Source organism: Papio anubis, chromosome 3, assembly GCF_008728515.1.
Source record: "Papio anubis isolate 15944 chromosome 3, Panubis1.0, whole genome shotgun sequence".
Classification (NCBI taxonomy): domain Eukaryota; kingdom Metazoa; phylum Chordata; class Mammalia; order Primates; family Cercopithecidae; genus Papio; species Papio anubis.
This window is the reverse complement of record NC_044978.1, coordinates 175,012,244-175,027,948: the sequence shown is the minus strand read 5'-3', so window position 1 is coordinate 175,027,948 and position 15,705 is coordinate 175,012,244. Positions and strand designations below refer to the sequence as shown.

The window sequence follows — 15,705 nt, the reverse complement described above, 5'->3', positions numbered from 1 at the left end:
TCTCCTGACCTTGTGATCCACCCGCCTCGGCCTCCCAAAGTGCTGGGATTATAGGCGTGAGCCACCGCGCCCAGCCCTCCTTTAGATCTTATACTTCGTAATTCGTTCTAGGCAATAAGAGTCATTTTTCCTCATGCGTTATCCACAACCTCTTTCTTTCTTCTTTTTTGTTTATTGCTAGCATTATTCATCGGATAAACACATCCATCTCTTTGAGGTCTAGACTCATGACCTGTGAAGGTCAAGCTCCTGCTCTGTTCATCCTTTTGGATGAAAAACATTTACATGCAACGGGGAATTCCTTGGCTGGAGAAGCAACTCTTCCGACTCAGCTAACCTGTATTTCTGGAAAAATCGGTGAGTCTACTGGATTCCGTAAAATGTCATTCCTGCTGACTCACTCCCTGCACTGGGCTGGTCTGTTCACCTCTGGTGAATCTGACCATAGTTTTCTCAACTGTGACGTTACAAAACGCAGATGGCTGCCTCTCAGATTCCCCTTGTCTTCTAAACTTCTCTGGAAACAATGCTTATAAAGGAGGTTTCTACCATTTCTTTTTTATTTCTGTATTATTTTCTCTATTTCTCTATTATTTTCCAAGACTTCTAGGACTTGAGTAGATGCTTTGAGCTCTGCCTTGTTTCCTGAGCAATCCCCCGTCCCTTTGCTGCAGCAACCATCTCCAAATGCCTTTCACCTAACCTGCTCCGAGCAGCATTCCTCTCCGTAGACTAATTAACCAGTCTTACTTGTAACCGCAGGGTCCATTAAGAGAGTCTTTTATCACCCCCTCTTTTTATAAATACAGACACTGAGACCTAAAGATAGATTTTTTGTCTTCAAAACACTTAACTTTATATGAAGTAATTGAATCATTTGTGTTTCTTGAATATGTATATTTCTCCTGGAAAGATAAATATTACTATCCACGAGGACAGTCCCATACGTGTTTTTTTCCACCATCATCTCCACATCCAGCCTTTACAAAGTTCTCCCCATGGTAGGTATTTTTTAAATGAATCATTGACTTGGGCACTTGAGTGAAGACCGCTAGGCCTGAGTTTTACAGTAAACAATGTCCTCAAATGTAGACTCTTGTTAATGTCTCCAAATGAAATTATATGTGCAGTAATACATAAAGTTACAGAATTGAGGGTGGGGGAAGGTTTCTTGTAGAAGTTTATAGTTATGACCCATTTTCTGACAACTCCTGCTGTAGTGACCTAACAAATTGTTTTATAAGCCTCATCTTCAAATAATTATTATAGTAATATCTTCCTCCGTAAAATGAGTCACTATTAAATGAAAATATTTTTGAGTATTTGTCTATTTTTCATACATCAAAATTATCCAAAAACTAAGGAGGGTTGGGTGTCTTTCAAGCTCAGAGAGACTCTATTTATAAATGAATAAATGAATGAAGTAACTGGGTCTAACTCAGAGCTAAGCCTCATCCCTGGGTCTCCTGCCCCCTAATTCAGATCCGCGATGTCTCGTGGGCATGCTACACACTCATTTCGGAGCCTGGGTGCCTGGTTCCATCTGCACGACTGCCTCCTCCACCCTTCTTAATTTGGCTAACTTCCCAGTCGTTCTGCAGGCCTCAACTGAGCAGTAACATTTTCCAGAAACCCCTCCCTGATGCGTTTTTCTTTTATGCTGATTTACGTGCTTTTTACTTGTCTGTTTGTTCACTCTTTTATCCCTAAACCCAGTCCAGTGTCTCACAGATCATGAATATGTGTAATAAAAGTTCTCAAGTTGTTGAATTATTTAATTCTGTGCAACCTACACAACCAAGCATTGAGATAGCCAAGGTAAATATTGTTGAAAGTGGCCCATTTCTTTATGTGAGAGTCTTGTGTTTCTTTTAGGCTGCTGTCAGCATATGAGGAAATAAGAGAGGTAAGCAATCACAAAAATTTTCCCTCTGTCCAGGTTGTACTCTGGACCCAGTGACAAAGGTAAGGACATTTTCTGTGATTTTAATGGACTAATGGGCCTTGAATTCCATGATTCTCCAGCTGGATTTTCACTCTCTCCTAGAATTTCTCTTCACCTGTGTTCACTTGCCAGTTATCTTATGTGGATGGCTGGGATCACTCAAACCAAAGTTTATAGCAATATGGCATTGCACTGTTAACTTGTCATTGTATAACAGCTTTTCACTTAGATTTATTGTGGTTCCTTCCCCAACTCTCAAAAATGCACTCATATTTTTCATCAACATTTATTTATTTATTTATTGAGCACCTACTCTATGCTAAGCACTATTTTAACCCTGGTGCTACTGCAGTGAACCAGAAAGATAAGAATTCCTCCCTTCATAGAGTTTACATTTTAGTGCTTAATTTGTAATATTTTATAAAAATGTCTATCATTTATTTCTGTTGATATAACAGATACGATTAATATCTTTCTCTGTCCCCTTCTTCATTTCTAACAGACACCCAATTTTCATCAGGTAGGGGGAAGTCTTCTATTTCAGGGAAAAGTGGATTGCTTCTCAGCCTCAGGGAGTGAGTCATGATTGGACTTAGCCAGTCATATTGATCTTATTATTCTGGCAAGGGATTGTTTTGAAAATGGGCATGTGGGCTGGGCGTGGTGGCTCACACCTGTAATGCCAGCACTTTGGGAGGCCAAGGCAGGCAGATCACATGAGGTCAGGAGTTCAAGACCAGCCTGACCAACATGATGGAACCCCATCTCTGCTAAAAGTAAAAAAATTAGCTGGGCATGGTGGCACGCACCTGTAATCCCAGCTACTAAGAGGCTAAGCCTGATAATCTCTTGAACCAGGGAGGCAGAGGTTGCAGTGAGCCGAGATTGCACCACTGCACTCCAGCCTGGGCAACAGAGCAAGACTGTCAAAAAAAAAAAAAGAAAAAAAAGAAACAAAGAAAACAGAGTATGTGACACAATTTTGATCAAAGAAACAACAAAGAGTGATCTCTACCTGGAGGGTGTGGGAAGGTTTGTTTCATTCTTAAAATAGGACACAAGGTATGGTTGCTTGTTTTTTTTCCCCTCTGGACATTGTCATTTCATGTAACATCTGGCATTGGGACAGCTATCCTGAGAAAATGGGGACCAAAGATGTAAGAATGGAAGAGAATAATCTATGCTACTGGTGATGGCAATTGGCTTTTATAATTACCATGAGACTGTTCTACTGCCAACTCCTTGTCTTTTGAGACGTATGTAATCTCCCCCACTTTTTAGTTGGGCTGTTGGTTGCTTATGGCCATAACTGGCCTAACTGATGTGGTTGGTTGTACGGCTCTGTTTATGTTGTACCCAGCATAGTATAACATAAGAGCCAGGAGCCTTCTTCTGTAAAAGGCCACATAGTCAACACTTTTGGCTTTGTGGGTATTACGACTTCTCTCAAGTTTGTTGTTGCAGTTGGAAAGCAACCATAGATAACCTCCAAAAAGATGGGCAGGATTGTGTTCCAATAAATTTTATGCATAGAAACAAGACCTAGGATGGATATGGCCTACAGACAATAGTTTGCCAACCCCTAGTATAGTGGAAAGTCTATGGATTTTGGCATCACACACAACCTGTCTGAAGTTCATCTCTGTTGTTCTTGCTATGTTTTCGAGTATATATTCAAATATATATATGAATTGTATATATTTAGTTATTTATAAAATTTATATTTCCCATTTGCACATAAGATCCATCTGCAAAAGGCCTTAAATAATTTTATTTGAAGTAGTGGGCGTTTGAGTGCAGCAGTAGATACTATCACATACTGCTGTACTCAGACACCCAGAAGAGTGCTGAATGACTTAATGACTGTATATTTGATTGAGATTCTGAATTACATTATTCCTATAAGGGGGGAGGGACTCCATCTCATATATGTTATCATAGCACCTTAATAGGGAGTTTCCCACAAAAAATCCTGCATGGAAATTCATTGATTACAGAAATAATACAGATTCCTCTAGTCTATTGCCACAGATCGCTCTCAAAATCTCAACCTTCTGCCATCCAAGTAAATGCTAGGGATGATGGCAATGGCTGCATGATTGTAAACTAATGTAGTAATTCTCTACTTGTCACCCTATCACTTGGAATATAATGAACTCCTGGAGAACGGGGAAATTTTGTGATTAATGTATCACACATAATATCTTGAAACTACCTGAAATTCATTAAGTGCCTGCCAAAATTTAGTTTATTAGGCCATTTGGTAATGGGTCAATACACTTAATTAACCTAAACAAGGAAGATACATTTAAAGGAAATAGACCCTAATTGAGCACCTGCCAAGACTTCTACTTATAGACGTTTTTAACCTCCAAACTCCTCCTCTTGAGGGATGCTTGTTAGTAGCATTTTACCCATGGAGAGAAGGAATCTTAGATGAGTTAAATACTTGACACACAGATCATGGGGTGGAGTTGCTATTCATACCCTGGCCTTTCTCTCTTAAGCCAGGAGCTCTTTTCAGAAGAAAATATTATACTTAATAATTGTGAAGCTAACTTCCTAAGAACTGGGTTTCAAGGAAGAGCACTCATTAAAACCTGTTTCTCATGTTCTTCTTCTTGTTCCTCTTTTCATTCAGGGGATTTTCTATACTTAGTCCCAGGCAGTCATTTCGCTTTGCTTCTCATCTGACCTTTGATAGCACAGTCCAGTTCTTAACCAGGAGGCTGGCACTGATTAACTTGCACTACAGTTTTTCAATGAGTCCAAAGCATACCAGGAAGTCTACTAGCTAAAATAAAGTATACAGGCAAGGAATAGAGAACCGATGGAAAACTTTGTAGAGCCAAGCAAGGTCAATGACTTCCTAAGTACTTATTCTTGGGTTTCATGAAAGTTTAAGGTTGTAGTAAGCTGAGATAGCTGCCACTGCACTGCAGCCTGGGGAACAGAGTGAGACTCCATCTCAAAAAAAAAAAAAAAAAAAAAGAAAGTTTCTAATTCTAGCTATTTGTTGTGAGTTCTGTGGACAGAGTTAGGAAATTCAGGACATTCTACTTAAACTTGGATAATGAGATGAAAAGGACATATACAGGGGTCCACATAGATTCAGACACTAGAGTAAGATTCGGCTCACATGAAGTCATCTACATTTTCCTACTATAAACTGCTCCTGATCTTATCAAGGCCAAACCTGTCACGTGTATACTGGGTTCCATTTGCTTTTGCTATTTAAGGTTTTTTTCTTTTTTTCTTTTCATAATTCTTTTTTTCCTGAAATTGTCTCCTGCCTTATTTCATCTGAATTATTCTTTTTTTTTTTTTTTGCTAAAATAATAACCTATTCTAATATCTCCCACCTTAAGAAGTAAAATACTCCCAAACTCTCTTTGACAAAACTTCCTCCCAACACTGTTCTATTTCTTTGCTTTGTGTTATAGCAAAGGTCTTCAACACATTTATTTGCTGAATTCATTTTCTCACTTTTTGATCTCTCTTTATCTGACAAACACTGATGTCCTTTGTAAAGGTCATTAACAATCTTCGTCTTGCCAAATGCAAGGGCCAATTCTTCAGCTCCTTTAGAGTCAGTGTCTCTGTAGTCTCTCAGCAGCATATAGCATGATCAGTCTTTCTTCAAAATATTCGTCACTTGGCTGCATGAGTCCTATGCTCTCTTGCTTCTCCCCCTTCAGGAGCTATGTCTCAGTCTTTTTTGATTGGTTCTATTCCTCTTTTCTTCCTTGAAACGCTAGTATCTACAGGGCTCTGTGGCCAGCCATTCTTTCCATCTAGACCAGGGATGTCCAATTGTTTGACTTCCCTGGGCCACAGTGGAAGAAGAAAAATTGTCATGGATCACATGTAAAATATGCTAACACTACAGATAGCTGATGAGCTAAAAAAAAATCACAAATAAATCTCATAATGTTTTAAGAAAGTTTACAAATTTGTGTTGGGCTGCATTCAAAGGCATCCTGGGCTGCATGTGATCCATGGACTGTGGGTTGGACACGCTTGATCTAGACTACCTACCTTAGAGATCTTATCCAAGCCCATGGCTTCACAGACCAACTATGTGTCAGTGACTAGGACTCTGACCTTTCGGTAGTGCTCCATGTTCAATATCTTTCTTGACCTCTAATGGGCATGTCAACATTACAATGTCCAAAATGCCGTTCTTGATCCTTGTGTTTCCAACTTTCTCCTCCTCTAATCTTCCACATCTTGATAAATATCAACATGACTCACTCAATTACTTTTTCCTGGTACTATACTATCAACCTACTTTCAAGTTGTGTCAGTTGAAACTTCAAATATACCCATAATCTGATCACTTTTCACCACCTCTTTAGTAACAACACCGGAGTCCAAGCTTTTATTATCTCTCACCTAGACTGTTGAAATAGCCTCTCAACTGACCTTGTTTTTGCTCCTCACCACTGCCTCCTTCAGGCAGTTATCCTCCCCAGAGTGGCCAGAGTAATTGTTATGGCTGAATGAATTGTGACCCCTAAAATTTATATGCTGAAGTTGTAATTCCCAGTACCTCACAATGCACAACTGTATTTGGAGATACAGCTATTGAACAGACAGTAAGTTCAAATAGGTCTTTAACATGAGCCCTTACAACATAGTTGGTGTCCTTATAAGAAGAGAAAATTTGGATGCAGACACGTGCTGTGTGGACAGAGGAAAGACGACATGAAGACACAGGGAGAAGGGAGCCATCTACAAGCCAAGGAGAGGCCTTCAACCCTAGAGACACCATGATCTCAGACTTCCAGCCTCCCTAACTGTGAGAAAGTAAACTTCTGCTGCTTAAGTCACGCTGTTTGTGACATTTTATTATGGCAGCCCAAGCAAACTAAATAATGATCTTTAGCAAATGTAAATCGTATCATATCACTCCTTTGTGTAAACTCTCTAATGGTTTTTCATTTCCTTTAGAAAAAACATTCAAAGACTTTACTGTTTTCAGCAGACCCATGTGCTCAGGCCCTTGCTTGCTTACAATCTCACTTGTTTGACTTTTTTTTCTCTCAATGTTCTTCAGCCATGCTGGCCTCCTATTGTCCCTCTAATACTTCAAGACTATTCCAGTACCAGAATCTTTGCATTCTCTCCTGGTTCTGTGAATTTTCATGATCCCAACCTCTATAGAGTTCACTCCCTGGCCTCATTCTGAGATTCCACACTTTCAGAGACCTACTTTGACAGCGACTTCTAAAACGCATTTCCCCAACGTGACCTCCTATTACTCCATCATTTTCCTCTGGTTTATATTTCCTTGTAGTACTCCATTCCATCTGAAATTACGTGGTATGTTTATTTATTGACTTTCACTTGTCTTTTTTTTCCCCCAGCAGGACATAAAATCTGTAAGTACAAGGATGCTGTTTGGGGGGCTTATTTGTAATTTCCCTTTATATGAAACCTTATATAATCGTGTCTACAACTATTTCACCAGTGCCTAGAACCGGGCCTGGCATGCACAGGCTCTTAGTAAACATTAGCTGAATTAATTTATTTCTTTGCACTCAGTATTTACTTTCACATACTGCTTTTAGACTTTTTTAGTTGTTTCACATAATGGTCATTTAATAGGAATAGTTGACCTTCATTACTTGCTTGTGGTATCACAGGTATTGTGCTAAGAGCTTTAACCAGCATTACATGATGTGGGTGGTAGACTGTTTAACTGCAGGAAGCAGTGATGCTTGCTGGGGGTAAAGGCAATGGGAATAGTGTGGCATGCTACTTCCTCTGCTAGGTATTTCTGTTAAGGATGGGGAAGTTGAGGGGTAGCTGCTTTGGGACAGTTAGGTGCTGACACGGGAAAGCCCTTTGGAGCCCTCCATGACCAGCTTCACATGAAGGGCCATCTGTATACACCAAGAAGCTTAGGATTGATTCACCAGCTCTGCTGAGGCTGGTCATTGGTTCTCCAGCCCAGGTTGCCTGTTACCTGGCCTGAGCCAGGTGAGGAGCACAGATGGTTTATTTCTGCGCTGGCAGGACACTGAAGGCTCCTTCCAGGGTCTCTTCCAGTTAGCCATCTGGTAGAGCTGGAGGCCCAGTTTCTGGGGCAGGCATACCGTATTTCCAAAAAAAATTGCATGGTCAGTTAAGACTCGTGTGTGTGTGTGTGTGTGTGTGTGTGTGTAGCAAAAGACAAAACACCCAATGATCACTACTTTAGGAGGCAGGTCCTAGGGTTCTCCTGGCTTCAGGTATTGCTGGATCCAGCTCAAATGATAATGTAAGCTTTGCTTTTTTTTCTGAGACAGAGTCTCGCTCTGTTGCCAGGCTGGAGTGCAGTGGTGCGATCTTGGTTCACTGCAACCTCTGCCTCCTGGGTTCAAGAGATTTTCATGCCTCAGCCTCCCAAGTAGCTAGGACTACAGGCACGTGTCACCACACCCAGCTAATTTTTGTATTTTTAGTAGAGACCTTGTTTCACCATGTTGGCCAGGATGGTCTCAATCTCTTGAATTCATGATCCGCTCGCCTTGGCCTCCCAAAGTGGTGGGATTACAGGTGTGAGCCACTGCGCTGAGCCATAATGTAAGCTTCCTTTATCCTTCTGCTTCCCTCTGTGTATTGAGATCCATTATTGACCAGGCTCCTAATTGAACAAGGAAAGGGAGAAGCTGGAAGTCCTAGGTGTTTCTTGTCTCCCTAGCTCCTCATCCCAAAGGAATATCAATTGATTCAGGAGAAAAGCAATATACACCTATGTAAACCTGACATATTCTGGTTCCTGCTGTACATCTGTAAATGCTGGAGATGAGAGAGAGATCATATCCATTCAAAATTCATGGAATGGTAAGGTTGCAAGAAAAAAATCCCAGGACAATAATATACGCCCACAATAAACTTTCGTCTTACCTTTTTGTAGGTTTTTTGAATTTTTTAATTCTCTGCTAGTTGTGTTAGGGAAACGATGGTTTCAGTCTTGCCTACCCCTATACTCCAAATGCCTAGCATGCTGCCTGACGCACACTGGAAAAAATACATATCGTAAAGTGTATTATTAAACAAATTCTGACAATGTACCAACTGGCCTTTTGAAACATTATACAACCTGTGTTTGCTGAAGCAATAGAAACTCGGTTGCCGACTCTGTCTTGATCCTGTTGCCAAACCACCTCTAAATTTCCTGCTTGCTGAGAGTTACCTGATGAGTAACGTTAGATCGGCTGGTTGGGACTTGCTTCCTAAGGCTAATTGCAAGTAGCTCCCCCTGGCTGCCCCAGTGGACTTTCACAGATAGTGTGTTTCTGAAAGCTGCAGCCACTACCATCTTTGACACACTGTCTGCCCTGTGGGAATTAGGACAGAAGACTGGGGAAAAAGAAAATGCAACAAAATAAAACAACAAAAAGAAAAAAGAAACAACTATCGTTCTATGTTCTTTATAATTTACAAAGCACTTTTCTACAACCAGTCTCATTTAGTACTTGCCATGAATATTATAATTTCATTATCATTCTACAGATGAGAAAACTGGGGCTAGCCTGACATATTATCAACACAGGTTACACCTTGGCAGGATATTCTGCCTCTTTTCACAGTCAGCCCATGAAATTTCTATAGCAGAAAGATTTGGAAGAAACGTTAATGATTATAAGAAAATGTCACAAACTTCATAAGTGTCATCTGCAGAGGTAAATGCTATTTATTCAAAATAATAAAATTGAGGGACACAGAGAAGATAATCTCTTGGCTAAAGGATAGACAACACCTCAACTTTGACTTTAAATTGTAATTGGCCAAGGTGGCCTCCTTGAGTTTCTGTGTCCCAAGATCTGTATCCTCTGAGTCTAGACCCTGAGGCAGGCTCCCGCTTCCTATTCACTACAAGTCAGTGTATTGCATACCCTTCTCCTTTCAGGGATGTGTCCTGGTGACATGCAGGCTACGTCAGATGGAGAGGAAGACTGACTAACTCATGTTTCTGCTATCTCGAGTGCCTGTGCCAACAAACCTCAGCTTGCACCACAGTTGTCCTTCTGTCTCTGATACCTGTGGTCATTTGTTCAGCTGAAGGCTGTCTCTGGCAGAGTCCTGAGAAGGACCCTGGAACTCCCTCAGAGTGAGTGATAGAAATACTTTTCTTAGAATCACACAACTTCTAGGTACAGAGTAAAGACAAAGCAATACCGCCACTAGAGTGCCTCCTGATTATAGAAACTCGAAAATGTTTACAATACATTTTCACAGGCTTGCATCTATTAAGTGATAGAGCTGGGATTCGAACACAGTTCCTTCCAATACCAAAATCTCTGCTCTTGCCCATATATAAAACGTATCAGTCAGAGAACTTGGGGAAATGGAAAACACACATAGAATCCAGGGTGTTCTACTTGTTAAATGTTCCTTATATCAACTGAAACACTCGAGTTTGTTGCTTGTAACAAGTGAAGCCCTATCTGTTTCGTGGGGTGGGGGCCAGGGGGAAGCAGTAATTTGTGCTGCTATTGTTCCTTCAAACAACATTAGGCTATTTGTAGATATTATTCCCCATGGTCAGAACAATGTCAGCTATTTTTTCTATGAAGGGCCTAGTTGACCCCGTAGGCAGTAATTTCCTGACTCTCAAACCCAGTGGGCCTGGGCCATTCAGGCAAGCCCCAGGTGGCCCCGGCATAGAAGGACAGATGCCAGCCTTCTTGGACTCATGTCCTTCCAAGCAGGAATTGTGAAAGTGCAGGCGCCAAGAATTAAGGAAAAGGAGGAAAAAGCCTTTCTTCCGAGCTTAGTGTGTTTCCCATAATGCATGGGTCATTCAGTCCATGGGAATGTACTGCCAAATGACTGCTGTGCACTGAACCTCATGGGGGAGTGGAACTGGGCTTGGTAGGGGGTAGTAACAGAAAAGGTTTGAAAAATGAGATCAGCCCCTGGCTTAGTTTCAGGAGAGGTGGGGTACTTTATGGAAAGCATATTGGTCCCGAAGACAGAAAGACACCGAGTTGTGTGTGTCTGCCTTTGCTGTGACAATTTTCTCTGAGTTTTAAATTCCAGATGGAAATCATATGAAGACATGGCATTGTGTCAGACAATAGAGACAAAAGCATCAAGCTTTCAGGATCATTCGATGGATTAAACAGTAAAACCAAGTAGGTGATCCTTGTTTCCTCAACCAATGAATAGAAAAGTGTAGACACATGGGGAAGGCAAGATCAACCACCCTGAAATCAGAGAGAATAACTTAAGATGAGTTTAACTTGGATTCAGCTACGTGGCATAAACTCCTGATCCTACAGGAAGATAGGGGAGAGAGGTGGGGTTCAACAGAGCTAAAGAAACTAAGAAAAGCTTTAAGGCAATTGAAGAACTTAAGGAAAAAGAAAAGGAATCCAACAATTATATTTTTAGCAATTCGTGTAAAGTAAATTTCTACAGTGTGTACACCTAAGTGAAATGATCCTCATAAAACCTGTGCAGTGAGTTTCCTTGTACTTAAAATAGTTGCCACACGTTCCAAGACGTTTTAAGTTTCTTGAAGTGTGAGTCACTGATAGTTCATCAAAATCACCTGAGATGCTGGTTAACGGAAGCTCTTGAATCCCCCTTCCTCCCATCCTACTGAATCAGAATCTTTTAAGATAAAACCAGGAACTCACATATTCATAAGCTCCCTGGGTAATTCCCATATACGATATAGTCACAGAACCATTGTGTGAGTTATTACCTGCACATTGAGAATTACCTAAGAAACTTGAAACATGCTCATTCCTCTGTCCTCCCCTCAGAGATAATGATTTACTTAATTAAATCACCAGCTGGGCATTGGGATTTATAAAGGCTCTAACAGGACATTCCAATATCCAGCCCAGTTTGGGACTCACTGGCCTAAGGGTTCATTTATATTTATGACATACATGATTCTCATCCAGGTAGCACTGGCAGGTGAAATACAAGACATTTGGTTAAATTTCAGTTTCTGATAAATAATGCATGCTCTTTCGGCTGTTGTTGTTTAACTATATGTATGTTGCAATTATTGCACGGAATATATTCATACTTTAAAAATATTATTTGGTTAATCTGGCAACTCTAAGCCCGGGTATCTCTGACTCTAAATCACATTGCCTCTTCACTATTTCCTGGTATATCAATTTCTTAGTTTTGAAGGATAGGTGAAATGTAAACAGGGCAAACCCATTATGAAAAAAATTACTCACAGACACCTCCCAATAAAAGCAAATTAATATAGATATACAAATGCTATTGAAAACATTATTTAAAGTGAGAATACTTTCATGAGCCAGTTGTTATCTCCTGTATTACTTTTCTCTTTGCTGCTATCATAAATTATCACAAACTTAGTGGCTTAAAGCAACATGCATTTATGATTTATGATCATACAGGTATGCGTCAGTTATGGGTCAAGATCTGGTTTCATTGACCTAAACTTAAGCTGTCTGGAGGACCCAGGGAAGAATTTGTTGACTTGCCCTTTTCAGCTTCTAGACTCCACCCATATTCATTGGCTCATGGACCCTTTCTGTGTCCTCAAAGCTGGCAATGTTGCATCTCGCCCACTGTGCTTCTATAGTCAGTCTCCCTCTGGCCATAGCTGGGAAAGGTTGTTCTCTTTTAAGGATTATATTTGGCCTACCAGGATAATCCAGGATTATCTTCCCATCTGGAGATCCCAACATTCACATCTTCCAAGGCCCTGTGTATCAGTCTGATATCACACTGCTGTAAGGACATACTCAAGACTGGGTAATTTATAAAGGAAGGAGGTTTAATGGACTCACAGTTCCACATGGCTGGGGAGGCCTCACAATCATGGCAGAAGGCAAAGGAGGAGCAAAGGCACGTCTTACATGATGGCAGGCAAGAGCACGTGTGCAGGGGAACGAGTCTTTACAAAACCATCATGTCTTGGGAGACTTATTGACTATCATGAGAACAGTATGGGAAAGACCTGCCTCAGTGGTTCAATTACATCCCACTGGGTGTCTCCCATCACACGTGGGAATTATGGGAATTAAAATTAAAGATGAGATTTTGGTGGGGACACAGCCAAACCAGATCACCCTGTTTCTGTAAGAACAAACAACAAACATATGCACAGGTCTCAAGCATAAGGGAATGAACATCTTTTGTGGGTTGTGGGAAAGCATTATTGTGCCTACTATTTCTCCTAATTTATTTATTTTACCAGTTAGATTTAAAAATCAATTTTGTGAAAGCAATGCAATCTTATATATCACATAAATATCCTTATATAACAGACTATACTTTTCTCAAAAGCTACTAGTAACCTCTTAATTTTTTTTAGCAGAATCAGTGAGAAAATGTTGTAAAGTGAAAGTTGAAAATATAGTAATGTATTTTAGTCAACACTCACAGGGTGCTTACTCTGTGCCAGCCACTATTCTAAGCATTTCAAATGTTCACTCATTTAATCCTCATATAACAGCACAGTAAACTAAGTGCTAGTGTTACTATTCCCATTCTGCAGATGAGAGATCAAGCCCAGAAAAGCTTATAATTTAGCCAGATTCACCAGTTAGAAAGTGGTGGGGCTGAGTCTCAAAACATTTCAAACATTCTCCTCTCCTGGAGACCTTTTCACATTTGATCTAGTGACTAATGCAATAGGACTTGCTGCTTACTTAACTGTAGAATGATGTTTAGATATTTCTACAACCTTTAGCTTGAAATCTATAAACTTGAGTAAATGATTATCAGATTGTTTAGTAAGGGAAATGTGACACTGAAGAAATGTTGAGTCTTAGTTTAATCTACACATTTAATTTAGGTTTAGGACTTGGTTTATGTTTGATATCAAACTATCATCAAATGGAACCCGGCATATCTAAGCTGAAAGTAAACAGGGTCATGAGAGGCTCAGCTGTGAGCCAAACGCACAGATGGCCTCAGGCAGTTGCAGACCAGGGCCCCAGGGCTTTGATGTCCCAGGCAATTGTGAGCACAATAAAAATGCTCAGGAGTTGTGAAATTCCTGTTCAGCGGGCTGATGTTGTTTGGAAATAGGGTAAAGCCAAAATCCAACATTAACACAATCTTTGCTCATTAGAATAGTCTGGGAAAACATTAGTAAAGAATTTTGCCCTTCCCAGCATTTCTGTATTCAAGTAAAATGTGCTTCAATGCAATTTATGTTTCTATTTATTGCATTGTGTGCATTTAAGCAAGCCATCCAAAATCCCTTTTGGGACAGATATTCTAAGTCAAATGCATACTCTCTAATGTCATTCTTGTTCAATAAAGTAACTTATGGTAGGTAAACAAAAGCAGAACAAAATACACTTCTGGTTCAATGTCTCCTCCCCAAGTCCCCTTCATTCATTACAGAGGTACCACAAATTCATTCAGTTGAAGACAATCCAGTGATTTCTATAATTAAAATGAAGGCATTGCATCTCTTTCTAATTCGCTGTTTATTTTCTGATTTTTCAGGGTACATTCTGTCTGCCTCTCCACGTTCACTCTCTACCTTTGTCCACTCTGAAAGGTATCCTGAGAGACTGCCTAGTGTGGACTGCCTCAAATGGGCTCTTATGCTCTGGCTTCCTGTTGGAATTGGTCAATGGGATATAGCAGCAAGGAATGGGAGATCAAAGGAAGAAGAGCCGGGAGCTACTGGTTCCTAGGGTTCCCTGTCTGCCTCATGGGAGTTTGGCCACAGCCAAGGTGCTCCTCTTGGATTGCAGCAGCTCCTGTGGGCAGCATTTTCCTACAGTTTCAACTCTCTCTGCGTTCCCATAACTGCTTTCTCCTCTCGCCTCAGTGTGGCTTGAAACAACAATTCAATTCAAGGCTTATTCTAGGTGCTAAAGATGGAGTAAAGAACAGAAGAAGAAGAAAACATTCCTTCTTTATAGGACTGAGTAGCCAGGAGGAAAGAGACAGAAAATAAACAAAAATAAAATGTGCTTAATGATGACCAAGTCTATGAATAAAAACAAAGCGGAGAATGATGCTAATCAGTGCTGGGACAGGGAAAGGTGTGCCTCTGAAAAAGGTGCTCAGTCAGGGAAGGCATGGGTGATATTTTAGTAAAGACTTGAAGGAGGTGAAGGAGCAGCCATGGAAATTGAGAGAGAACAACAGTTCTGGAGAAAGGAGGAGCATGTGTTAAACCAAAAGGCAACCGCATGCTTGATGAGTGTATAAAACAGCAAGGGACCAGTGTGGCTGGAGAAGAGTGAGGGAGAACACAGAGAAGGGCAGAGAGGTCATGGGGACAGTTCGCGTAGGGACTTGCAGATTATTTTAAAGAATTTGGCTTTTATTCTGAATGAGCTGGGACACCCTTGGACTGAAGAATGATGTAATCCGATTTATCTTTCATTTACTTATTTTTATGTTTGTTTGTTTGTGTTTGTTTTTGTTTTAGATCAAGTCTCTCTCTTTTGCCCAGGCTGCAGTGCAGTGGCCTGATATCAGCTCACTGCAACCTCTGCCTCCTAGGTTCAAGTGATTCTCCTGCCTCAGCCTCCCGAGTAGCTGGGATTACAGGCACATGCCACCAGGCCTGGCTAATTTTTCTGTATTTTTAGTTGAGACGGGGTTTTGCCATCTTGGTCAGGCTGGTCTCGAACTCCTGACCTCAGGTGATCCACCTGCCTCGGCATCCCAAAGTGTTGGGCTTACAGGTATAAGCCACCGTGCCTGACCTGATTTGTCGTTTATAAAAAATTACTCTTGCTTCTGACTACAAAGCATTCTTGGCTCATGTGTAAAATGAAGGAGGATCACTTAGAAGT

The 15,705-nt window shown here is 40.7% G+C and overlaps 1 long non-coding RNA gene across 2 annotated transcripts; it reads left to right on the top strand.

Annotated features, from left to right (window-relative positions):
* The first annotated feature begins 8,430 nt into the window (after nucleotides 1-8,430).
* Nucleotides 8,431-14,882, top strand: LOC103884214. 2 transcript variants are annotated; one of them, XR_646728.4, is made up of 3 exons: nucleotides 8,431-10,046; nucleotides 10,979-11,073; nucleotides 14,396-14,882. It is a non-coding gene; the product is annotated as an uncharacterized LOC103884214 (long non-coding RNA). The 2 variants fall into 2 exon arrangements; XR_002521931.2 differs by having other exon boundaries at nucleotides 8,431-11,073.
* The last annotated feature ends 823 nt before the right edge of the window (nucleotides 14,883-15,705 follow it).